The sequence below is a fragment of the Myodes glareolus genome, chromosome 13 (assembly GCF_982192425.1).
Source record: "Myodes glareolus chromosome 13, mMyoGla1.1, whole genome shotgun sequence".
NCBI classification, from domain to species: domain Eukaryota; kingdom Metazoa; phylum Chordata; class Mammalia; order Rodentia; family Cricetidae; genus Myodes; species Myodes glareolus.
Genome location: NC_142038.1, coordinates 63,088,439 through 63,114,142, shown reverse-complemented (window position 1 = coordinate 63,114,142; position 25,704 = coordinate 63,088,439). Strand labels below are relative to the sequence as shown.

Here is a 25,704-nt window from a genome sequence, read left to right as displayed (position 1 = left end):
GCATCAAGCTTATGAGAGTACCAACCAAGTCTGGTTTGACTTAAGGCCCACTCCATGAGATGGAACCCATACCTGACATTGTTTATGTGACCAAGAGCCAGAGACTAGAGCGCACAGAGATCTTGGGTAAAACCAAATACTATTGCTCTAAACAAAGAAAAAGGAGCAACATAATACTCCTGATAATCTTTCTCTATACTCATAGATCAGTGCTTTATTTGTCATCAGAGAAGCTTCCTGCTGCAGCAGATGGGAACAAATACAGAGACCCAAAGTCAGACATCACATCCACAGAGAGACCTTGGAACACACAGCTCTAAATGGAACGTCTCCATCAAATCCCTCCCCTCAGAGCTCAGGAAACCCCTTAGAAGAGGAGGTGGAAAGAACATGAGAGCCAGAGGAGGGTGGAAGACACCAAGAGAACACAATTCTCTAAATCAGTTGAGCAAAGCTCATATGACTTCACAGAGACTGAAGCAGCAGGCATAGGGCCTACCCAAGTCTGCACCAGGTCCACTTCATATATATTTCAGCTTAGTGCTTTTATGGAACTCCTGCGTGTATGAGCAAGCGGGACTCTGATTCTTGGACCATCTCTTGGGGCTCTTTTCCTTCTGTTGGTTTGCCTTGTCCAACTTCGATAGGATGGCTTTTGTTTTATCTGGGTCTACAGTCCAGTCTTGTGGAGGCATTTTCTCAACTGGGGCTCTCTCCTCTCAGATGAATCTAGCCTGTACCAAATTGATGTAAAGTTGGCCAGCTCAGCATCCCGAGTGCTGAGATGACAGATGTGTCCTGCCACACCTGGCCCCTTGTGCTGCTAAGAGTTCAGATGTTTTCTTACTGGCTCACACGGGCTCAGCAACTACCATCCCCTGGATAGACAACCCTAAAATGAAAGGGTGGTGGGAAGATTGAGGCCAAGCTAGTGTCATTGCTAGACACGGTAGATCACACCTGTAATCTTGGCTCTTGGGAGGTTGAAACAGGAAGATTGCTACGAGTTCCCAGAATAGCCTGGACTACAGGCTGGACCCTTTTTCTAAAAGCATCGTTTGATTTGTATGCACAGTGCCTTGGCTCTAATCCCTAAGGCCACAGAAAACTGGGTGTGGTCATGAAAGCCTGTAATCCCAACACACAGGAGGATCCGAAGTTCACGTCCTCTTTGGCTACATAGTGAGTTCCAAGCCAGCTTGGGACACATAAGACCCTGTCTCCAAATAATGTGATAAATGAACTAAATTAAATGTGAGTGCCCAGCAGTGAGTGCTGCTTGCTGGTTAAGGGCTTGGGCCCTTACCAGTGTTCCTCCCTGCCCAGGTTTCACAATGCTGCCAGGATTGGGGCCTGGAGGTGGGCAGTGTTGGGGCAACCAGCTTCTGTCTTCTGACTTAAATGACCTGTTTGGGTCCTGGGTTCCTTGGGAATCTCTGTCACGGATACCTTAGGAAAGAAACCCTGGGGCAAAGCAGTTTGTGGCCTAAAGTTCACAATTCAAATTGTTTACAATGCCTCACTCAAGAAGACATCTGCCTGTCTAACCAAACCTGAACATGGTCTCCAGCTGCCAGACTTTCCTCTCTGAGTCTGCTCTCTCTCTAAAGGCTGCCAAGCAGCTCCACATAGCTCTCTCTAGCTCCAGGACCACAGAGATGGGGGGGGGGGTTTCCCCTCCCGCTTCCTTCCTCTTGTTTCCTTATTTTGTTTGTTGTTTGTTTTGTTTTTCGAGACAAGGCCTTACTCTAGTCAAGCAATTCTTGAACTCTCTATAGTCCAGACTGGCCTTGGACTCATTACAGTCATCCTGCCCTAGCCTCCTGCAGCCCTTGGCATCCCCAAGAACATCTCAGAACCAACCGAGGGAAGACTCACCTGGTCCTTCCGCCTCAGTTCCGCATTCAGGTAAGAAGAGGACTGAAACTCAGGAGGAGAGTTCCCTGAAGGAGCAGAGAGGCTCAAGGGTGAGGTGGCTTCTCCTTGCTTCTGGAATGCACTGCAGAACAAGGGTGGGGGTGGGGGAGTACAGAAAAGGAGGAAGCTGACATTTTCCACTAAATGCCGCTGAGGCTCCCAAGCCTGAGAGTAAAGGTTATCCTGAGCTGTCACAGAGTCAAGAGTGGAAATTCAACTAAATGACTCTGAAGATAGAAAGAGAAAATAAAGCCATTTCCTGTTTGCACCCCAGTGAGCTCAGCCAGCTCAGTAGGCTGACTTTCTTTAGCCCCCAGAGACTCACACTAGCCAAGGAAATCCCTCCCTTTGTGGATAGCCAAAGCTCTCTAGACCTGAGCTAAGGGCACAGACTTTTTGGAAGACAGTTCCTAAGGGAAATGAAGACAGCTAACTTGAGACCAGGAAAGAAGGAAGGCAAAGGCATAGAGGAATTATTCTCACAGCTCATTAACCCAGGCACACCAGTAGCTAGCAAGCAGAGATCGCACCAGTAGAGAAGAGTTACCCTAAGGTCCCTGAACCCTTCCTGTGGGCAGAGCTGGTGTCTTCAACTTAGAGAGGACCCAGGGGTTCAAACCAGTAAGGCAATATCTATCTGGGGGGATTTCTGACTGCTCAATAGATCTCAAGAATGGGTTCCAACAAGGTCATAGAATGGCATGGAGTCAAACATGATTTCACGGGCTTAGGTGAAAACGAAAACTAAGAACTCAGTGTTAGGAATATTTCTTAACTGAGCCTCTCCGCCAGCACAAAGAACTCCAATCAAACCAGAATAGACAGAATCAAAAATGCCCACATTTAATGAATGCTGTGTTCTTGGGTGGCCCAGAGCATGGCAGGGGGAAGACAGAGGGAGAGCACATGCAAAACCTGAAACCACATGTTCCTTTTTCCAGTTTGAGCCTAAATACCCTGTGGGACTGGTCTGACCCTCCCTGGGAAGGGGTCAGCACTTGGCAGGCTAGGGGTTGGAGTCCAAGTGCTTGGCAGTTCCCAGGCCAGGGCTGGGGTGACACTTCCACCTCAATATTACATTCCAGACTCTTTGGATATAGGGGTGTTAGAGGTCTGGGGTCTCACATTTGACCAAACACTCGGCACACAGCCACTCTGTCCCCAGTTGTTACTGGACATCGTCATCACCTGGGGAGGATGTTCTGGACAATGGTTCCATCTAAGAAAATATTCCAAGCATCCTTCCAGGGAGCTCTTTGGAACTTTGACATCCAGTATTAAGCTAATTTTAAATGGACACAGACCCAGTTTACAAACAAGCTGTATTCTAAAAGTAATGCTGTGTGTTGGTTACTTGGCGCTCAGGATTCAGCTTTACATAAAACCTAAACTCAAGTTAATTCATAATACACGTGGAATCACAGTCATGGAAAACAAAGCTGTAACGGAAAAGATGCCTGTGTGTGTGTGTGTGTGTGTGTGTGTGTGTGTGTACGTGTGTGCACGCGGGACACAGGAATGAGAAGATGGCTCACCAAAGGCACTTTGTGTGTGTATGTGGAGGACTGAGAAGATGGCTTAGTAAAAGCACTTAGTGTGTGTATGTGTGTGTATGTATGTATATGTGTGAGTGCATGTGTATGTGTGTGCACATGGGACACAGGACTGAGAAGATGGCTCACTAAAAGCACTTTCCCCCAAGTCTAGTGAGTGCAATTCCCAGAACCTACATGGTGGGAGAACCAACTCTTACAAGCATTTTTCTGGCCTCCACATTTGAACTGTAACACACACACACACACACACACACACACACAAATTTAAGTGCATACATTCAAGGCTAGGGAGATGGCTCAATGGCTAAACCACGTGTCATGCAAGCATAAAGATCTGAGTTTGAACTCCCAGAACTCGTATAATGTGCTCCCACAGCGGAGGTGAAGAGGAAAGCTGGGAGCTTGCGAGCTGAGGAGCCTAGAGACCGCAGCAGTAAACAGCAGGAGCCCTGCTTCAAACAAGGTGAGGGCTGATGACTGAGACCCAAAGGTCCACCAGTCTCCACACACACATCACAGACACACACACACACACACACCGCACACGCACACATGCACACACACGCACGCACACAGGCACACACATGCACAAACACACGCACACATGCACACCCATGCAGGCACACAGGCACACACACGCACACATGCACACACACACACACATAGGCACACACGCACACACAAACACGCGCACACACACATGCACACGCACACATGCACGTACACATGCATGCGTGCACACACACACACACACACACACATACATATGTACTAGCATAGACCAGATACTTTGACACTGTTCTCATGCTTAAGCTTTGCTGCGTTTTGCATCTTGAAGGTTTATGCCAGGGAAGACAGGCTGTAGAAAATTGCAACGGAATTCTTGGCAAGTCAGGGCCACCCACATGTTTCCCCTCTAAGACCTCCTTGAGCAACTTTCTGCTTCTCCTCCCACCATCTCCCCACCACCTCTGTCCACCGAGCACTTTTCCGGCTCTACCTCACCTTTCCTCCATTTTCCCATCCACCCCCCTCCCCACCCCACGGAATCATGGGATGATAGCCACACAGGAGGTATGAGAGAAGGGTTAGGGAAAGGAAAGGTTGACATTTCTGCTTTTAAATTTACTAAAACAACTTAATTGCAAAGAGAGAAAATTGCAGGTTTCCAAATGCTAGGTTTCTTCCTCAGTCTGCTTGCTAACAGCAGTGTGTGTTTAGGTGCTACCACACCGGGAGAGGGGACTCCTGGGTCCGTTCTGGCCCATTCTAGAATCCGTCTGTTTCTCTATATCTCCGCAGCTTCTACAACTGAAGGCCAGGACCAGTTAACACCATCTGTAGGTTTTAGTGTGGATGATAATGCTGGACTCTTTCAAAACAATTAATCATTTCAAATCAGCAACAGTAGAGCCTCCACACAGATAAGCTTGTCTTTTGTGACTCCTCTCTCTTCTTACTGTGAGATTCCAAGAACTCTGCTGAGCACTTTACACGCATTTGTTAATTCAATACCACAACCGCGGAGGTTAAGTACTAGTATGGCTGGTTTCAGCGTGCATGTAAAGGAAACAGGAGCCTGTGGGTGCCAAATGTTGTTGGTTGTTTCTGTATTCTTTACTCTTTTGGGGGTCCACCACCCAAATGAATCACAAATCACATGGAAGCTTGTTCTTTTTTATGAATGTCTGGCCTTAGCTTGGCTTGTTTCTAGCCAGTTTTTCTTTTTTGTTGTTGTTTTTTGTTTGTTTGGTTTGTTTGGTAGGTTTTGTTTATTTTTTTAGTTTGGCTTTGTTTTTGTTTTGGTTTGGTCTGGTTTTGGTTTTTCAAGACAGGGTTTCTCATATAACAGCCTTGGTTGTCCTGAATAGCCGGCTTTTCTTAAATTATCCCGGCTACTTCTTTTTTTTTTTTTTTTGTAAATTTTATTAAATTATAAAAGTTTCCATTTCCGCCCCCCCTCCCAACACCCTCCCACTCCCCCCACTCCCCCCCCTCCTTCCCCTTCCCGTCTACTTCTTGTCTCTGGATTTTTATCTTTCTCTGTTCTCTATACCTTTCTTTGCTTCTTACTCTGTGGCTGTCTGTGTAGCTGGATGCCTGGCCCTTGATGTCTTTTTCTCCTCCTTTTCTCGCTCCTCGATCTTCTCTTTTTCTCCTTCTATTTATTCTCTGTTGGCAGCCCTGCCCATCCCTCTCCTGTCTAGCTATTGGCCATTCAGCTCCTTATTAGATCAATCAGGTGTAATAAGCTTCACAGAGTTAAACAAATGTGGAGGCCATAGGTTGGTGTCAGGTGTCTTCCTCAATTGCTTCTCCACCTTCATTTTTGAGACAGGGTCTCTCACCGAACCTGGAGCTCACCATTTGGCTGGCCTGGTGGCCAGCAAGGCCCTGGGATCTGCCTGTCTCCATCCCCACAGCCCCGGGGTTACAGATGTGTGATGTCATGCCTAGATTTTATGTGGCTGCTGGGGCTCTGAAGTCAAATCCTCACCTTGTGCAGCAAGTGCTTTTCTCTGCTAAGCCATCTCTCCAGCCACTAAATGTTTTCATTGATGATAAGAGCTGGAAGAGTGAGAAGGGAGTTTGAAGGGAGACAGGTCTAGCTGGCAGAGAGGAAGGACCCTGGGAGTGCTTGGGAGATGTTGAGTCTTGCTTCAAACCCGGATGGGGAGTCAATGGGGTGATGTCTCAGTACATGTGAACCCACCTGCCCTCTGGAATTTTTGTCATGAAATTTCCTTATCTTGAACTGGTGAGAAGGCTCTACAGGCAAAAAGTGCTTGCCTTACAACCTAAAGACCTGGGTTTGGTGGGTGGAATCCACAGTAGAAGGAGAGAACCCTACTCCTGAAAGGTGTCCTCGGAGCTCCACGGACACACAGGTGGACAGACAGACACACACCCACATATCATCATCATCATCATCATAAATTTCTTCATCTTACATAGCTCAATTGGGTATTAACTTAGACAACGCATGCTCAGTTAGCTGATACAATGACAGAAAAGGGCTGCTCTTGAGGTGAAAGATGAAACCTGTGAAGTGAGCATAATCATTTCTTACATTCATCAAGTGTTTGTTGAACTCCAACCATGCGCCCAGTGCGCTGGGGCCCAGATGCAAGCACGTGTAGCAAGAAGCACCAGCATATCTGAGCATCCGGCTCAAGTTCAATAGGAAGAGGACAGCCATGGGGCTCCTTGGCAGTGAGACACAGGCTCAGTTCGTTCTTCTGAAGGAAACTGATCATGCTCCACATTTCCCTCTTCCTTGTGGGAGTCTATAGGATTTTCCTAAGGCTGTAAGTTTGTGTTTTCTTTATCTTTCTTTCCTTTTCTTCTTCTTCCTTTTCTTCCGTTCATTCTTTGTTGTTGTTGTTGTTATTTGTTTTTCAGGGCAGGGTTTCTCTGTGTAGCCCTGGCTGTCCTAGAACTCACTCTATAGACCATGCTGGCCTCAAACTCAGAGATCCACCTGCCTCTGCCTCCTGAGTGCTGGAATTAAAGGCGTGCGCCACCACTACCAGGCTTCTTTTGTATTTTCAAGACAAGGCTTTTCTGTGTGGCCCTGGCTGTCCTGGAATGCACTCTGTAGACCAGGCTGGCTTTGAAATCAGAGATCTGCCTGCTTTTGCCTCTCAAGTGCTAGGATTAAAGTCATTAACCACCATTTCTCTACTGTTTGTGTTTTCTTAACCAGATTTTCTGTTAGGAACAAAATCTATCAGAGATGGCCAAGCTATCCACGCAGCCAGATTCTTGGTACCACATACTCTGACAGCATCAAACTCCAAATTATGTCGTCAAAGAACAAAAGGGCAGTGACCCATGATGTCCTCCAAAGCTCAGTAACATCCTGAGTGACAGCGAGGGACCTGACCACAGCTCCTAGGATGCTAACAGTAACAATTATTGAGCATTGAGTATTCACCATATGCTAATGACTTGAGATGCTCAATCCTTCTGAGCAACGTAATGCGACAGATATCAGTGTTCCTCCTTCATAGATGAAGAAGCTGAAGCACCAAGGAATTAAGTAACATGTCAGAAGTCACACACACAACTGGAGAGTGACAGGTTTGGACCAAGGGTTTTTTGTTGTTGTTTTTCGTTTTGTTTGTTTGTGTGTTTTGGTTTTTCAAAGCAGTTTCTCTGTAGCTTTGGAACCTGTCTTGAAATTCACTCTGTAGACCAGGCTGGCCTCGAATCCAAAGAAATCCACCTACCTGTCTGCTGTATCTTTCCTATCTCCAACAAGAGCTGCCTGACCTGCTCCCTCCAGGGGGCTTCTGAAGGAGAAGCTGTGGACCCGTCAGCCAGCACTTTGCTGACACTGGCTTCTAAGTGACTCGGGAGAATATGCGAATGCACTGAGTTCACATTTCACCACCTGGCAGCATGCCTGGCAAGCCACAGCCCCACAGCTGGCAGGGGGATTGAATAAATACCCAAGGGGGGAGCAACCTTGCTGGTTATTCCTGTGCTTGCCTTTCCAACATCTAATTATAGAACCTCAAAAAAAAAAAATCTAACAAGAAAACCTAGAACTTCTTTCCTTTCCCACTGGCCCAGGCTTCTCCTTGCTTTTCTTTCTTCTTTCATTTTCTGGAGGTTGTCAAAGAGCCCTGTGTGGAGGTCTTTTGTCCACCAAAATCGTGGGATTTTCCTCTCCAGTATGGCGAGGGGTGGGCTTCATGCTCTCTGCCCTCAGTGTGCCTGCTTGGGGCTGGCTGTCAGCCAGGGGTTTTTCATATTCTCTAGTACTGTTTCCTCTTAAATTAATTATTTTTAGTTAGTACACAAGATACCGGGTTTCGCTCTGGTTTTGTGCACACGGCTCACTGTATTCACTCATAGTTACCACATGTCCCAACCAGGTGCCCCCTTCTTCAGCCAATTGTCTTTCTCTTCTCCCTGGCCCGACATTTTTCTGTGTTCTCCCCGCCCCCTACCCCGACACTCTGGCTCATTCCAACCCTAGAGTGACTGACACCCAATTCAGATCAGGGTTCCTGTTTGGCTCCAGGAGTCTGATGAGGCTAAGGGTTTTAGCAGGCCACTTCTCCCTTGTTGTTTCCGGGGTGACCTGTCCTTCCCTGCTTGCCCTGCCAGCTTGAGCAGAATTTCAGAGCCAGATTTCAAGTATTTTTAAGTGTTTTGTCTTTTTTTGTTTTTGTTTGTTTGTTTAAGACCTCTTATTATTTAGCAGGCTGGCCTCAAATCCCTGGGTTTAGAGATTCTTCTGCCTCAGCCTCCCATGTAGCTAGGAGGTAGGATTACAGAAACATACCACAGTACCTGGCATACATAGACAGACAGACAGACAGACAGACAGAGATGTATATAAAATTTTTGAAACAGAGTCTAACTATGTAGCTCTATACAGCTTTGGTTGTCCTAGAACTCATTATGTAGACCAGGTTGGCCTTGAACTCACAGAGATCCACCTGCCTCTGCCTCCCGAGTACTGGGACTAAAGGTATACACCACTACACCCGGCTTTAAAGTATTTTTTTAAAGGGTCATCAATTGAGTTAATCTCAAATATAGATTTTCTCCATGAGTTCCCTCTGGCTTGCTTAGTGATAGGGTAAGGGGTACCGAGAACAGCTGAGCCGTGAGGAAGGAATGACTGACACAGGGCATGCTCCCTCCAAGGCAGGCACCAGCACATGAGAAATCGCCCCAGTGAAAATGTCAGGACGACACAGCCCAGGCATGCCTGTGAAGACCCCAGTCGTGGACCACTAAGTCGTGCACCAGGCTCTGCCCAGAGTGCCGAGAGATGGCCCCAGCAGTGAACTTTCAGAGCAGACTACAAAGCGAGAGAGCTGAGTAGCCAGCTGGAGGACAGAGAGGGCCAAGTGTGATGGAGGAGATCCTGGGGATAAAGGAAAGTGCTCCATGGGAGGGAGACTGGGCATTGGGGGTGCAGAGCTAGAAGACAGCAGTACAGGAGTGGGGATTCCACTCCACAATATCCCCGTCTCTCTGGAATCAGTCCTGGGGGAGCTGGAGGGGTCAAGGCAATGATGGTTTGTCTAGTTAGGGAGGCTAAGAAAGGACTGGCCATTCACATGGCCCCTCGCATGCCACAATTCCAGATGTGATAGTTTGACAGATCTAGGGCTACATGCTGAAAACCCTCTGGGACTTTCTGGGTGAGATCAACTTTCTGGGTGAGAAGGACGATTCACCCTAACTGTGAGTGGCGCCGTCCCATAGGCTGGGATCCCAGGCTGAATGAATAAAAGGAGAAGCCCAGCAGAGTGTGAGCATCTAGCCCTCTTTGATTCCAGAGTGTAGACACCATGTGACCAGATGCACCAGTTCCTGCTGCTATGACCTCCTGCCTGGATGGACTGCACCCAACTGTGAGTCAAAATAAGCCTTCATTCCTTAAGCCACTTTTGTTAGGTATTTTGTCACAGTTAAAGAAAAGTAACAGTACCCTAACCTACCATGGCTTTAGCTGGGGATGGAGCTACAAAGCATGCTTGTTTTGATATTAGGCTAGACTGGACCTTTTACCAGTTTAAACATTACTAGAAAAGACTACAAAACTGTCAGAAATTTTGTCTCAGAGTGGGAAGAAGAATGACTTGATAGAGATTTTTTGTTGTTGTTGTTTATAAGATTTATTTGCATGTGTATGTGTGCTGTGTAGATGCCATCTGCATATAGTGCTCAAGGAGGCCAGAAGAGAGCCTCAGATCCCTTGGAGCTGCAGTTACAGGTAGTTGTAAGGCACATGTAGGTGCTGGAAACCAACTCAGGTTCTCTGGGACAGCAGCCAGGGCTCTTAACCCCAGAGCCATCTCTCCAGCACTCAATAGAGTTTTCTTTTTTCTTCTTCTTTTTTTTTTTTCTGAGACAGGGATTCTCTGTGTTAAAAAAGCCCTGGTTGTTCTGGAACTCACTTTGTAGACCAGGCTAGCCTTGAACTCACAGAGATCTGCCTGCGTCTGTCTCCCAAGAGCTAGGATTAAAGGTGTGCGCCACCCCTGCCCTGCTTCAATAGAGTTTATTCAAAGGCAGGAAAAAGCTACTCTGTTCACAACAGCCAGCTGAAGTCTAGCCTGAGAGTGGACAAGCACATGGTCCAAAGACTCGCAAACTCAGAGGTCAATGTGGCTGGACTCAAGAGCCTGCATGTGGAAGTGTCTACTGCATTTGGAAACATACACACACCCACACACACGTGCGCGCACACACCCACCTACACACACACACCTATATACACACACAACTACACAGACACACCTACATGTGCACACACACCTACACACACACACACACACACCATTTTTGTGACTTCAGTCTCAAATACAGTATAGGTCCATCCCTTCAAAACAAGTGAGACCCAAGGTCATCTCATAGTACTACCTTACAGCTTCTCCAGAATCCCTGCCTGGAGCACTTTTTAGATCAGCCCTGGATCTCCCTTGTTGCTTCCTTCATAGTTTCCTATCTCCAAATGTAAGCTTAGAATGTATACACAGGAAGTCCTAAAGCCCAAGACATAGCCTAGTAGTTCTGACTTGCTTTCATGTTGAACCTCAGGAATTCTGGAAGCCTCTCTCTATTGTACCCTGAATCTAGTCTCAAACTAGAGCTTTACCCGCCTCCGACCCCGCTTCTGCCTCCCAGGTGTTGGAATTACAGGTGTGCATCACTACATCTGGGAAATTAGACTCTTGTTTTCTTTTGCTTTGTTTTGTTTTGGTTTGTTTGTTTTCACAGAGACAGGGTTTCTCTGTATAGCCCTGGCTGTCCTGGAACTCATTTGTAGACCAGGCTGGCTTCGAACTCGCTGAGATCTGCCTGCCAATGACTCCTGAATGCCGGGATTAAGGGCATGTGCCACCACTGCCCTGTGGAAATTAGACTCTTTTAGGGAGAAGGTTTTCCAAAATGGACAAGTTTCAGAAAAGAAAGCTCTAAGAAGACTCAGCTACCGTAAAGAAATGACGGTATATCAAAAAGTCATTTCCCATTCTGACTTCAAATGGCTGTTACTGACTGCAATTATGGACCGTGAACAGGTTATGTGGAAATGATGTCTGAGGGTTTGGCTGGGGGAACAAAAGCAGGAAGGCTAGGGGAAAGGAAGCAAGAGAATCAAGAGAGACTAGTCCTGAGTCATTGTGCCTCCTCCCCCCATATCCCCTCACCTGTATACAGAGGTAGCCTATGTCACAGAACAGTCTACCGTGTCCCCCCTCACCTGTATACAGAGGTAGTCTATGTCTGTAACATGTAGGGCCGGTTTGTTGGTGTATCTGTCCCGCCCGGTACCCCACAACCAGCAAGTCCCAAAGAAAATCACACATAGGACTCCATAAGATTACAAACTGATTGGCTCATTAGCTCAGGCTTCTTGTTAACTCTTACAACTTATATTAACCCATTATTCTTATCTAGGTTAACCATATGGCTTGGTACCTTTTTCAACTGTCAGCTCACATGTTGCTTCTTCGGTGATCTGGGCAGGAATGGCGGAGGGAGCTTCCAGCTTCCCAGAATACTCCCATTCTCTTTGCTCCACCTCTACTTCCTGTCTGGTTTTCCCACCTATACTTCCTGCCTGGCCAATCAGCATTTATTTAAAATATGATTGACAGAATACAGACAATTCTCCCGCACAATATGTCATACAACAGTCTACTGTGTCCCCCCTCACCTGTACACAGAGATAGCCTACATCACACAACAATCTACCGTGTTCCTCCTCACCTGTATTCAGAGGTAGCCTACGTCACACAACAGTCTACCATGTCCCCCCTCACCTGTACACAGAGGTAGCCTACGTCACACAACAGTCTACCATGTCCCCCCTCACCTGTACACAGAGGTAGCCTACGTCACACAACAGTTTACTGGGGATGAGCAGAATCTGCTGCAAGAAAAGGTTTTCTATCTGGTCTGGTAATAAGACAAACAAGGTCAGAGGGCATGGAGGATCCTCCTTTTAGTTGTTTCCACCATGACTGCCCTAACCTTGTGTCCCATGGAGGTGACAGCAATGGTGATGGCAACAATCAGATAGACCTGAAGCTCTGAAGGTAGGGGACCTTCTCCCTGACCAGAGCATCATGAAAACCTGAAGCTGCTTTTCTCTGAGTCTGTCTTCCCACTTGGCTCCAGAGGCCAGATGCAGGCAGATGTGCCAGAGTAGGGAAAAGGAAGTCCAGGCTTTCCAGTCCGAAGACCACGGGAGGGCTGGAGAGACGATGACTCAGCAGCTAAGAGTGCAGAGACCCAGGTTCAGTTCTCAGCACCCACATGGCAGCTTACAACCACTTAGGGTTAAGGTTAGGGTTGCTTACAACTTCACTTCCAGGGGATCCTTCTCAAGCACTACACATACCTGGCTCATGTGCATACATGTAGACAAAAAGAAATCATACACCCAAAACAAATAAGTACATCTTCAGAATGAAAAGGTGCAGTGCATGGTGGTACACGCCTTTAATTCCAGCACTTGAGAGGCAAAGGCAGGTGGTATGGAATATTAGTTAAAGATGGGTTACATTCTTTTATGTTGCATTCGTTTAACTCTGTAAAGCTATGTTACTTTGCCTGTTTAAAACACCTCATTGGTCTAATAAAGTGCTGAATGGTCAATAGCTAGGCAGGAGAGAGAGGCTAGGCAGGGCTGGCATACAGAGAGAAATAATAGAAGAGGAGAAAAGGGAAGAGCAAGAGGAGAGGAGGACTCCAGGGACCAGCTAGCCAGCTAACAACCAGTCAGGGAGTAAGAAAGATAAAAAGAGATATAGAATAGAGAAGGTAAAAGCCCAGAGGCTAAAGATAGACAGAGTAGCTAAAGAAAATCTGGCAAGAAACAAAACAAGTTAAGGTCATGCATTCATAGGTAAGAATAAGATTCCGTGTTTTAATTTGGGAGCTGGCTGGTATGCAGAATTTTTTAAAAAATTAAGCAGACAAATCTCTATGAGTTCAAGGCCAACTTGATCTATAGCCAGGATTACATAGAGAGATCCTGTATCAGAAAAAAAAGAAAGACCTAAGTCATTATTATTATTATTACTATTATTTCAAGACAGGGTTTCTCTGTGGCTTTGGAGTCTGTCTTGGAACTAGCTCTTATAGACCAGGCTAGCCTCGAACTCACAGAGATCCACCTGCCTCTGCCTCCTGAGTGCTGGGATTAAGGGCATGCGCCACCACCTTCCAGTGAGACCTAAGTCTTCAACTCTAAGATGCCAGGTCAGCTTGAATTACAAGATGAAAATTTCCAAAGATGCTGTTGCAATGAAGCTTTGATAAACAAGCAACCATGATCTTGATAAATAAGCAGTATTTATCTTATTAGGTTTGGGGATGGCTGGAAAGAGACAGTCTACGCAGAGAGAGAATGTGTGTGTATGTGTGTGTGTGTGTGCTCATGCATGTGTACATTCATTGTGCATGAGCATGTGTGTGAACATGAGTTCGTGTGTGTGAGTGTGTGTGTGTGTGTGTGCGTTGGAAAGAGACAGTCTATGCAGAGAGAGAATTGTGTGTATGTGTGTGTGTGTGTGTGAGCTCATGCATGTGTGCATTCATTGTGCATGAGCATGTGTGTGGACATGAGTTCGTGTGTGTGAGTGTGTGTGTGTGTGTGTGTGTATGTGAATCAAATGAAAACTTTAGAACTTCAGTATAAAATAACAAAAATAAAAATCAGTGGAAGATCTCAATAGTAGAATAAAAATGAAAGGAGACAGGGAGTTGAAGAGAAATTCTGCAATATGAGCAATTAAGGAAAATGAGTTTAAAGAGTGAACAGAGCCACCAGGAACTACGAGACAATGAGGGAAATCTCAAATTTGAATCCTCAGAAAACTGGAGGAGAAAAAAGAATGTGGTTCCAAAGCATTTGAAATATAATAGCTGGAAACTTCTGGAATTTACCAAAAGACAATGATGTACAGATTCAACAACCAGAGCAGATCATAGAAAGGAAATAAAGGAATTCTTGCATACGTGAAACAGAAATGGTACTAACACATAACAAAAAGACAACAATATGGAGAATGGGTTTTTTTAAAAGCAAGATATGACCATGTGTTGTCTACAAGATTCTCAGATCTCACTGCACATGTAATTACACAGAGTGAGAGGGCAGGAAAGGTGTGCTATGCAACCACTCATCAACACTGGCTCTGAAGAATTAGCGTTAAATGAAAAGCTGGGACCTGCAATCCCAGCACTCCAGAGCTGAGAGTTTTAGGGTGCTGTATCTATGTGCGCGCGCATGTGTGTACATGTCCATGGGTACTATATAACAAGATACTGTCAAAGGAAGAGGGAAAAAAGGAGGAATGGGCAAGAGAAAGAAAGAGGCGGTAGCAACCAGCAGGCAAGCAAAGTGGACTTTGGAGTAAGGAAAATTATTAGATATAACACACAGACAGACAGATAGAAAGAGATATGCATCTCATATATAAATACACATACATATCCGTGTACACACATACACACACACACACACAAAGCAACAGCTTTAAAATATATAAAACAAAAATGGATACACCTGAAAGAGTGAAGAAATCCAGAAATATATTTGGAGATTTTAGCACTCGTACCCTATGTATTGATAAAACAAATCAATGAAAAATTAGGCAAAAATTTGGAACTGAATACCAAAAGGTTAATGGTTTAAAAGCCTCAGGTGAAAGGCAAGGCGCTGGACAGGAAAGCTGAAGTCATTGTAACACCTGTGGGCTGTTGGGTTTCAGGAGCTTCTAGTCAGAGGATCGCCACACCTTAAGTGGCATCTTCCACTGGAGGCAGGGTTGAGGAGGGGATGGTACCCAAGCACCCCACACCACATAGCCAGAGTCTGCCCTTCCGTGGAGAGACTGCAGCCCCTTAGTTATTCTGACCGAAGGGCTATCTACCTGGAGAGGCCTGTCTGCTCTCTTGTTTCCATGTTCCCTCCCTCAGTCCCAATCTAACAAACACCACCATGCAACAAGTGGATTTGACACTTAAACATTATACCCAGTACATACCAAGGTATTGTCAGAAGCATCAAACAAGCATTTAAAAAAAAAGAATTTAAATCCTAAAAGATTTATCTTCACTTTCATTGAAATTGAACTGCAAATGAACAATGGAAGTCTAAGTGGAAAATCCTCAAAATAGCAATAAATTAAATAAAGCAGTGCTAAACAATTGTATCAAAGAATGCCCATTTGGCCGGCATGAGGCCTTGCTTTGAAACAATGGTATCAAAAAGAAACTCTCAAGAGAAACTTGAAACCGTTCCAAACTGAAGGGAAATGAAAATACTGCCCACTGAAAGGTGTGAGCTGGGGCTGGCGGGGTGGCTCAGCAGAGAAAAGCACTTGCTTTTTAACCACTGGGAATTAGGATCCACCCAGATGGCCTTTTAACTTACTGTCTCCAGACACACTCACAATTAGAGGTACTGGGAACGAGGAATTTAACACGTGAATTTGGAGACACGGAGTTCTGCCTGCAAAGCTACTCAATCCCCAGCACTTAATGCACTGGCTGGGAAACAGGTCTCGGCAGCTGTCAGAGGAACGAATGGCATCCGAAGGCAGCGACAGCAGGACAGCATCTAAACGACTGCCTTAGCTCTCTCCTTTCTCCGCGACGGCTGCTCCTTGCAGCAGTGTCAGGATGGGCGATCCTCCTGCCTCAGTCTGTAGGCCTGAACTTGGCAGTGGGGAATGGTTATGAGCACTGTTGCTGAGAGAGCTGGGCCCTGTGTCTCCCAGAGCTTGACTGGCCCTTTGGTAGGATCTGATTGGCTGCTATAACTGGTCCTTTGGTAGGATCTGATTGGCAGCTCTGACTGGCCCTTTGGTAGGATCTGATTGGCTGCTGTGACTTGTCCTTTGGTAGGATCTGATTGGCAGCTCTGACTGGTCCTTTGATAGGATCTGATTGGCAGCTATGTGGTTTTGTTAGACACAAGACAATAAAATGAGGTGCCTTGCCCTGGGCAGGATCCCGTGATGCCCGACATCAGCTTGGCATCCCCGGGATCCATTCTTTCCCCAACCATGGCTACTGCTTAAACTAACGAGTACTCAGGAGCCACTACTGAGAGATAAAGAAAGGGAGGCAGGTGTTAGAAGTCAGGAAAGCCGCCTCAGAACAGCATGACACACGAATAACCCGAGACCAGAATACAGCTGAGAAAACACCCAGGAACCCTTTGCAGTTCCAATACTTTAGCGACTCAGTGTCGGTCCATCATCCGTAGCCTCCCTCCCCTCGTTTTTTGAATATAATGTAAAAGAATAAGAGAAAATTAACCAGTTCAAAATTATTGAATACGTGGCCTATTTTAAAATCCTGTTTCAAGCACCCGAATTAGGCAATTAAAGAAATATTAAAGCATTTGGGAAGAGCGCTATTTAAGCTAATTTTTTTCTTCCCCCTTTAAATTTCTGGCTCACAAATCTTATAAAAACATTTTCATTTTTAAAGGATATTTTCCCTAATTATGGAAGCAGAACATGTTCACTGAAGAAAAATTTAAAGAAACAGTGAGAACCTAAAGGAACGTATACGCCACTCCCACACTCTTCAGCTTGAGCCCCTCCCCCACCCCGTTCTCCTTCCAGGGCCTCAAGTGCTGAGGTAACCAGCTTGTATTTTCACGTACTGGGATTAAAGCCCTGCACCACCATACCCAGATCAAAGTTTTTATTTTTTCACTAATTCTAAGATTTTATCTTTTGAAACAAGGTCTTACTGTGGAGCTCAGTTTGGCCTTGAATTCACTGTGTAACCCAGGCAACCTTGAACTCGCAGCTTTGCAGTCTTGGTTTCTCAAGTGCTGGGATTCCAGGTGGGAGCCACCCTGTTCAACTAAAAGTCTACTCTTAAATGCACAACAGGCTCCAGTTAAATGTTTCGTTCTAGCTACGTAAGTGACGAAAGATGTTTTGTTCCTGGACCGTGCCTGAAGGAACTGTCTGCTGGACAGCAGACGTTGTCACTGTCCCAGCTGAGACCTGGCTGTCCCAGTCACCTGTTCTTATTCTGGAAGGGGTTTTCTTCCTGGTGTCCTCTGACCTGCTCTGTGGAAGGACGGGAGCCGCCTCCTCTCCCAGAGGGGTTCCTCTCTCCTCAACTGTCCCTTGTCATTGTGCAAATTCATCTACTCAAAAGACTGTGAATTTAAGGTCAACGGGTGCCTTTTGATTTGTTTGGATTTAAGCAACAAGAAGCCTTTAGACTGGGCCCTTCAGGCTCTCTAGGAGAGACTCTGAATAAACACGAAAGAGGGGGTGTACGAAAGGAAGGCCAAGAAATGGGCAGCTCAGGGTTTATCGCAATAATGAAAGAGCATAGGAAAGTACATGATTGCTGGGAATTTCTTCCACTCAGATAGGTAAATGAAGCTGGAAAAAGTTAATAATAAAAATTGGGGTGCCTTTTGTCTTGGTTCTATTTTAGGCTTTTTTTGTTTTCCACTGGGTTCATTTTGTAAAGTAGATTTTTGAGCCAGGGTCTTAATTTAGCTGGGCAGCGAGGCCTGCCTTGAAATCCAGGGCTCCCTCTCTCACCTCCCAAGTACTGAGATTACAGGTGGGAGCCACCACACCTAGCTTGTTTTGATTTTTAAGAAAGGATCTAACACTGTGAATGAAAACTAACAAGAAAGGAAGGAAGGAAGGAAGGAAGGAAGGAAGGAAGGAAGGAAGGAAGGAAGGAAGGAGAGGACGTGGCAGCTCCTAAGGTGTGGTGGAGGAGAAAGTTCATTCTAGATAACAGGGAGAGCCTAGCCTAGATGTTCCTAGCAGGGACATCTGGGAGAGTTCAGAGTGGACATTACCAGACTGGGATGGGCCGTGTGGAGAGAGGGGGAGGGGAAGGAAGACAGGGCGGGTTGGGGGGGGGGGGGACAATGACCGGGTGCAGTAGCCAGGAGGTCAAGGGTACAAAAGGGCAGGTAACCACAGGTCTGGATTATATAGGGAAGAGCCTCTGGGGGACGGGCAGCCCAGCCCCCTGGGCTGGAAAATTCAGGGTAGAGGTCAGGGTATGCCAGCCACATCCTGTAACAGGTAGGGGCTGAGAGATGCTGGAAGAACCTGGCAGCCAGGTCCACTTTACTATATTAATTACACCTCTCAGCCTTTTGTCCTAGATTTAACACTTACATGTGGCCCAGGAACTCTCAAGGCAATCCTCCTGCTGCAGTCTCCGGGTTGCTAGGGTTATGACACCAAACCTGCAATGGAGAGATATTCAGTATGGGATGTGCTGGGGAATGACAGTGGCGAGGCACCTGGGAAGGTGGACTTATAGTTCAGCTGTTGACATCCATTTAATCTGCCCTGTTGCCCTGTTGCCACATATCACCTCCTGTGGCTACCACACCTGCATTTCCATTTCTGAGTCAACTAAGTAACGGAAGAGCTCCTCCCTGCCTCTGCCTCCCGGCTGCTAGCATTTCACAAATGCACCACCTCACCCAGCCGACTACATAATTGACAAAACCCAGCACAGGCTGAAAATGTAGCACGCCTTCCTCAAAAACGTTCAGAATTCCAGTGTGTCGACATCAGGACCTGAGGACGGTGGACAGTGTTCACTGTCAAGCTGGCCAGATTTAGTATCTCTTAGGAAACACACCTCTGTGTGTTTCCGAGGACTTTTCTGAGGTTTAACTGAGGAGAGAAGATTCACCCTGAATATGGGGGACCCTACCGTGTAGACTGAGGACCCAGGTTGAATAAAAAAGGAGAAAACAGGATCCCCTCCCTCTGCTTCCTGTTCTCCTCAGATGGGGAGAGACGCTGCTTAGGCGCTGCTTCATCCGCACGCCTTCTCTTCTGTGTGGACCGGATCACCTCCAGCCCTGAGACGAGATGGTCTCTCTTCTGTAAGTCACTTCTTGTCAGGTATTTGAGTCACAATAATGAGGAAAACAGCCAATCCAACAGGCCCACTAGTCACAGGCACACAGAGCAGGCCTTTCCAACACAGTTTCACACAGGAATGCCCTCCGCCATGTCACGTTGGACGGGGTCACGGTGGAGCACAGAATAGCACTGTATAAGCAAGGAGTTGGCCTGGCGGTCCCCTGTCCTGGATACAGTACCATAGCCTCCTTGCCTGGGGGATTTGAGGCCACTGGGGTGGAGTCCGATGAGAATCTAGGGAAACTGTCTTCTTGCTCTTGACAGAGCAGGCCACAGTCTCTTAAATTATTTGCCATTTCGACATCTTTTTGCCCAATGTTCAAATTTCTCATCCATTACAACCTCATATTCACTGTGTTTCTGGTAGAAGCCTGTCATTCAGGTATTTTCCTCCATAATTTAGCAGGGCTCCAGAGGAGGAGATAAGTGTATGGGATTCATCCTCCATTTATGACTTTGAAGAGTTCCCAATAATGAGGTAAAGATTGCGAGAGACTCAGAACAATATGGAGCCCACGGCAGAATTCACCTTTCTCTCCAGCCACTCTGGAGCCCATTCCAGGCTCCTATCCCAACCAATCACCAGCTGCAGGATCCAGCTGTGCCATCAATTCGCGTCATGGGTTAGTTTTTGCTCATGTTGAGACAGGGTCTTCCCATGCAGCCTAGGCTAGACTAGAACTGGTATGCCTCCTACTGAGGCTTGCCAAATATTGGGATTACAAACATGGGCACCACATCTAGCAGAGGTATATTAGCACATGGTTGTGACAGCAGCTCTTGAGATGTCGAAGCAGGAGCGTCTTGAGTACAAGATCTACTGCTGCTATATAGTAAGTCTGAGGTTGGCCTGGGTCACATGAGATCTTGTCGGGGGGGGGAAGGAAAAAAAGAAATGATTATGTTGAATATGTATGTGTGTATGTGTGTGTGTGTGAGAGAGAGAGTGTGTGTATGTGTATGAGAGAGTATGTGTGTGTGCATGCGTATGTGTGTGTGTGTGTGTGTGTGAGAGAGAGAGAGAGAGAGAGAGTGTGTGTGTATGTGTACTGAGGGATAAATAAGGGTTGTGAGGGTTGGGGATCAAACCCAGAGCCTGGCACATCCTAGGCAAATGCTCTAGTACTGAGCTACATTCATGGCCCTTATAATTTAGGATTTCCTCCTATTCAACAGGGTATAACAGCAGTACAATCCCACCTCATTAAATCATTACTTAATACAATGAACCCGTACCTGAGAACTCAGAGTTCTCAGGTCATTTTTGTCATGGAAACATGGTGTGGTTTGAATGAGAATGGCCCCCACAGGCTCAAGTGTTTGAATACTTGGTTCCAGTTGGTAGGACTGTTTGGGAGCGGTTGGAAGGTGTGGCCTTGCTGATGGAGGTGAGTCACTGGGATTGAACTTTGAGATTTCAAGACTTCTTTATTCCCAGTGTTCTCTCGACTCCATGTTTCCAGATCAGGACCTGGGCTCTCATCTGCTGGTTTAGACCCATGCCTGCAGTAGCTGCCATGCTCCCCACCATGATGACGATGGACTCTCACTCCCTGGAACTTCAATCCCCAAATCGACCCTTCCTTCTATAAATTGCCTTGGCTGTGGTGTTTTATCACAGCAGCAAAAAAAGTGACAAGACAAGAGAAGAAAGCAAGTCTCCAAAGGAGGGAAAAACGCCAACTTTATAAAGAACTTCCTCCTGACGTGGGAACAAACCAGGGACTTTGAGAGCACAAGAAGGGGTGTGCGTAAGGCTGGAAACTCTGCTCACTGCTTTCCATAGATTCAGACACCCTGGATTCCCTGCCAGACTTGGCACAGTCTGAAGAATCCAGACACCACTTCAACTCTGATCTGCCTGTTGAGACTCACTCTTAGCTCTTACCTCCTATTTGCGCCCAGGCCTGTATTTTAGAGGGTCCCGATCTCCCGTCTTCCCAGGCATTCAGTTACGTGCCATGAGGATGTCAACGGTGGGGTAGAGGACGTGTGCTGCTCAGGGAGTCTTGGGCTAAGGTTGGCAGAAACCTATGTAATGTAAAGTAGCAAGGGAGACTTGGTGAAAGTAAGTCTGTGACAAAACAGAGCAGAGGTCTCAAGGACAACAGTGGCCAGTTTTCTGTCCCCTTGCGACTTGTGCATTGGCATCTGCCTGTATATGGCTCACATCCTCTCCAGCTACTGCACACATTAGAGGATCTACCACTAGACACTCAGAGCCAAGTTAAAGCAACAACCATCTACTCTGTCATATTGTAACTGTGTGACATTATCTATAATCTGTCATAGGACTAGCAGAATACATGTAGTAATAAGTGCTTCATTTTGTGAGAGGTGACAGCTGGCAGGGTTCAGATCTCTAGAGGCAAAAGGTGAATGAAATCAAGGAGCGAACCAGAGTAGAGCAGAATGCTCTCTGCATGGACCTTTGAGCTCAGTCGTCTAAAGCCAACCATGGAACTGAGGAGCACAGGAGATATTCAGAGCAGAGGGATGCACTGCCTTGCTCCTGATTAAACAAACTCTCATGAGGCTGCATTCACACATCCCTTCATTAAAGGCCAATTCTCTTCTTCCTCCTCCTCTTCCTTCTCCTCTTCTTTTAGGTTTCTCGAGACAGAGTTTCTCTAACCCTAGCCCCGGCTGTCCTAGAACTTGCTCTGTAGACCAGGCTGGCCTTGAACTCAGAGATCTGCCTTCAGAGTGCTGGAATTAAAGGTGTACTCCACCACTGCCCTGCTCTAATTCCCTTCTTAAACGGGGAGAGTCATAGTTCTGAATTTGCATTTTCTTGGTTAAAAGAGCAATTTTATATTATTCTGCTGCCAACTGAGAGGAAGTAAAATTCCTCGATCTGTTAGAAGTAACAATTTACTTCCCAGAAGGAAGGAAAACTAGGCAATCTCTGATTCTGAGGAAGTGGATAGAAATAAAACCTCAGCCAAAACAGTGACAAGTAGCACGCATGATGCCTTGAGTTTAGTTCCTACCATGGATACACCACACACATTTACACACATGTGCACGTGCACGCACACACACGTACACACACGCACACATCAAAAAAAGTGGCAGAGGAGAAAGTGAAGGAAGAAAGTGAAGTCTAGCTGGATTTGAATCTAAAATAGATACAGGTGTTGCAGAAAAACATTATTTTTTAAAAAAATTATTTGTTTTCATTTAAGTGTATAAGTGTTTTGCCTGCATAAATGTCTGTTCTGCACATACGAGAGTTCCATCAGAGGCTGACAGAGGGTGTCAGAACCTCTGATATTGGAGTTGCAGATGGTTGTAAGCCACTGTGTGGGTGTTGGAACCAAACCTAGGTCCTCTGAAAGAGCAGCCGGTGCTCTTAACCACTGAACCATCTCTCCAGTCCATTATGCTACCTTCTTAATGAAATAATGTTGGAGGACTCTAATCTCAGCCTCACACACAGATAGTCACACCTCTGATTTAAAAGAGTACTACTTTGTAACATGAGGGGCCAGTTTGTTGGGGTACCTGTCCCACCCAGTACCCCACAACTGGCAACTCCCAAGGAAAATCACACACAAGACTCCATAAGATTATAAACTGATTGGCCCATTAGGTCAGGCTACTTATTAGTTCTTATGACTTATCTTAACCCATTATTCTGATCTATGTTAGCCATATGGCTTGGTACCTTTTTCAGCTGTCAGCTCACATGTTGCTTCTTCGGTGATCAGGGCAGGAATGGCGGAGGGAGCTTCCTGCTTCCCAGAATATTCCTGTTCTCATCACCCCACCTCTACTTCCTATCTGGTTGACCCACCTATACTTCCTGCCTGGCCAATCAGCGTTTTAATAAAATACATGATTGACAGAATACAGATAATTCTCCTGCACCACTACTTGAAAAGGACCAGAAATTTTGTTTGTTTGCTTTGTTTGGTTTGAGACAGGCTCTCTCTATATGTAGCCCTGGCTGTCCTGGAACTCTCTGCATAGACCAGGCTGGCCTCAAATTCACAGAGATCTTCCTGCCTCTGGATCCCAGGGTCTGAGATTAAAGTCACATTCTACCAAGCCCAGCAAGATTTTGTTTACTATGTGTAAATGACTAAATAGAAGACTCACAACCTAAGGGATATATGTGGCAATTTTGAAGAGCCTATGCAATGGTGTGGGTTTTTTTTTTCCACAACAGAAAACGCTTTTTCCACTTTTCAAGATAACTTAGTGCTCTGCAGTTCAGCCAAAGACTTTCATTGCCCACCTGGAGCTGATGTCAGATCCATGGACTAAGGACTCAGTCTCGCAATCCTGCCTGTCCTAGTTGGGGTTTCTGTTGCTCTGAAGAGACACCATGACCATGGCAATTCTTATAAAGGAAAGCATTTAATTGGGGCTGGCTTACAGTTCAGAGGTTTGGTCCATTGACATCATAGCAGGAAGCAGGGTGGCATGCAGGCAGACTCGGTGCTGGTGAGTCTCCTGAGAGTTCTACATCTGCATCTGCAGGCAGCAGGAAGAGACCCTGAGCCACTAGGCTTGGCTTGAGCTTATTAAACCTCAGAGCCCATCCCCAGTGACACACTTTCTGCAGCAAAGCCATACCTACTACCACAAGGTCACACATCTTAAAAGTGCCACTCCTTGTGGACCTATGGGGGCCACTGTTATTCAAGCCACCACACTGACTACATTCAGAAATGAATTGCCAGTCCCAGGTTGTCAACCGTACTTCTGACCAACCAGTTATAAATCTAAGGTTTTCACAACCACTCATGATCATAATTCACCATAACAGCTTACAAAACTTAGGGAAATATTTATTTCCATTTTCAGATGTATTATAAAGGATACAGACGGAATACAGAGCAAGGTCTGGGAGGTCTCCTGTTTCCATGGAGATAAGGGTACGCCACCCTCTCTACACAAAAACTTGTTCACTAATCCCAACTGTTTCCTGATTCTATTATTTAATGTTCCTATGGAGGTTCTATTATGTAAGCATGATTGATTAAATAATTAGTCACTGGTGATTAAAGTCAATCTCCAGCCCTCTCCCAAGGAAGTAGGGGGTGGGGGTTGAAATTGGTTCCTCCAGTAACCAGCTCCTTCCTGTTGCTGTCTAGGGGCTGTCAGCTCTCAGTCACCTTATTATCATATAAAAACACACGCTCACCATTCGGGTTCTGTCTTGGTTTCTTTTCCTGCAGCTTTTCCTGCCCGACAAAAGCAACCTGAAGGAGAAAGGGCTTGTTTTGACTCACAGGGCAGTCATAGGAGCAGGACCTGGAGGCCGCTGAACATGGGACATCCCTAGCAAAGACTTCGATAGCCATGATCCAACCCCAGGGAGTGGTTAGAGTGGATCTTCCTACCTCAGTTATCCTGACACAGGCAGGCCCTCACAGGTGTCTCCAGAGGATACAAAGCCTTCACAGGTGTTCCTGGAGTCTCCTAGGTGACGGAGATCCTGACAAAGGAGGACACCAATAGCCACAGACTCCCTGTGTCTTAGCTCTTGTGTCAAGAACTTGAAATGGAGATCAAATACCAAAGATATCCCTACCACATGGGAATCCCCACGTTTTAAACTTCGAAACCCTGAGAAGTCTTATATCCCATATGTTTCTGGGTCCTAACAATCCCTGAGGGGAGAGGGTGAGAAGGGGCAGCTTCAAGGGCGTAGACACGGGAAGTCAGGTAAAAGGCAACAGTAGAGTGGTTTATTCATCAATGGGAAGAGCCTTACATACCCTCCTCCGAGCATCCAGGCTGTGTCCCTCTGGTGACATTGCATAGTCACCTCTCATTGGCTAGGCACGATCAGGACCTCTGACAGCGCCTCAAGCAGACTTCAACTTGGCTCATCTCTTGGCATTATAGGCTGTATCTTCCTACACCCGTGAAATAGAAATCAAATTTATATTTCTTACTATGCCACACAAAGACTTTGGGAAAGAAAATTATATTTATTTTATTTTCTTAGCAGAGGTTATAGGGACATTTGACATTCTAGATTTTAACATAAAGGGCTGGATTTTTTTTGATTTGAGGGGTTTTGTTTGGTTGAGGTTTTTTGTTTGTTTGTTTGTTTGGTTGGTTGGTTGGTTTTAGCTTTTCGAGACAGAATTTCTCAAAATAGCCTTGGTTGTCCTAGAACTCACTTTGTGGATGAGGCTGGTCAAGAACTCAGAAAGATCCAGCAGCCTCTTCCTCCCAAGTACTGGGATTAAACGTGTGTGCTGCCAAGCCCAGCTTATAATGAGAAGTTTTAACTAATGATGAAAAGATTCCTTTACTGAGAATTGGCGTGTAGAAGGCCA

General features: G+C 46.1%; 1 protein-coding gene and 1 long non-coding RNA gene across 3 annotated transcripts in view; one reads left to right on the top strand and one right to left on the bottom strand.

Moving 5' to 3' along the window:
- Positions 1–2,072, bottom strand: part of Ino80c (INO80 complex subunit C) — a 39,044-nt gene extending 36,972 nt beyond the window's left edge. The window contains exon 1 of one of the 2 annotated variants that reach the window (XM_087896224.1): positions 1,879–2,072. The gene's annotated coding sequence lies outside the window, so the exon portion shown is untranslated. The remainder of the gene's footprint in view (positions 1–1,878) is intronic. The other variant, XM_087896222.1, reaches the window with a different exon arrangement.
- On the top strand, positions 1,583–25,448 carry LOC125405849 (uncharacterized). Its single transcript, XR_007233695.3, has 5 exons — positions 1,583–1,908; positions 7,180–7,556; positions 9,779–9,853; positions 19,264–19,362; positions 20,866–25,448. It is a non-coding gene; the product is annotated as an uncharacterized LOC125405849 (long non-coding RNA).
- Positions 25,449–25,704: the final 256 nt, after the last annotated feature.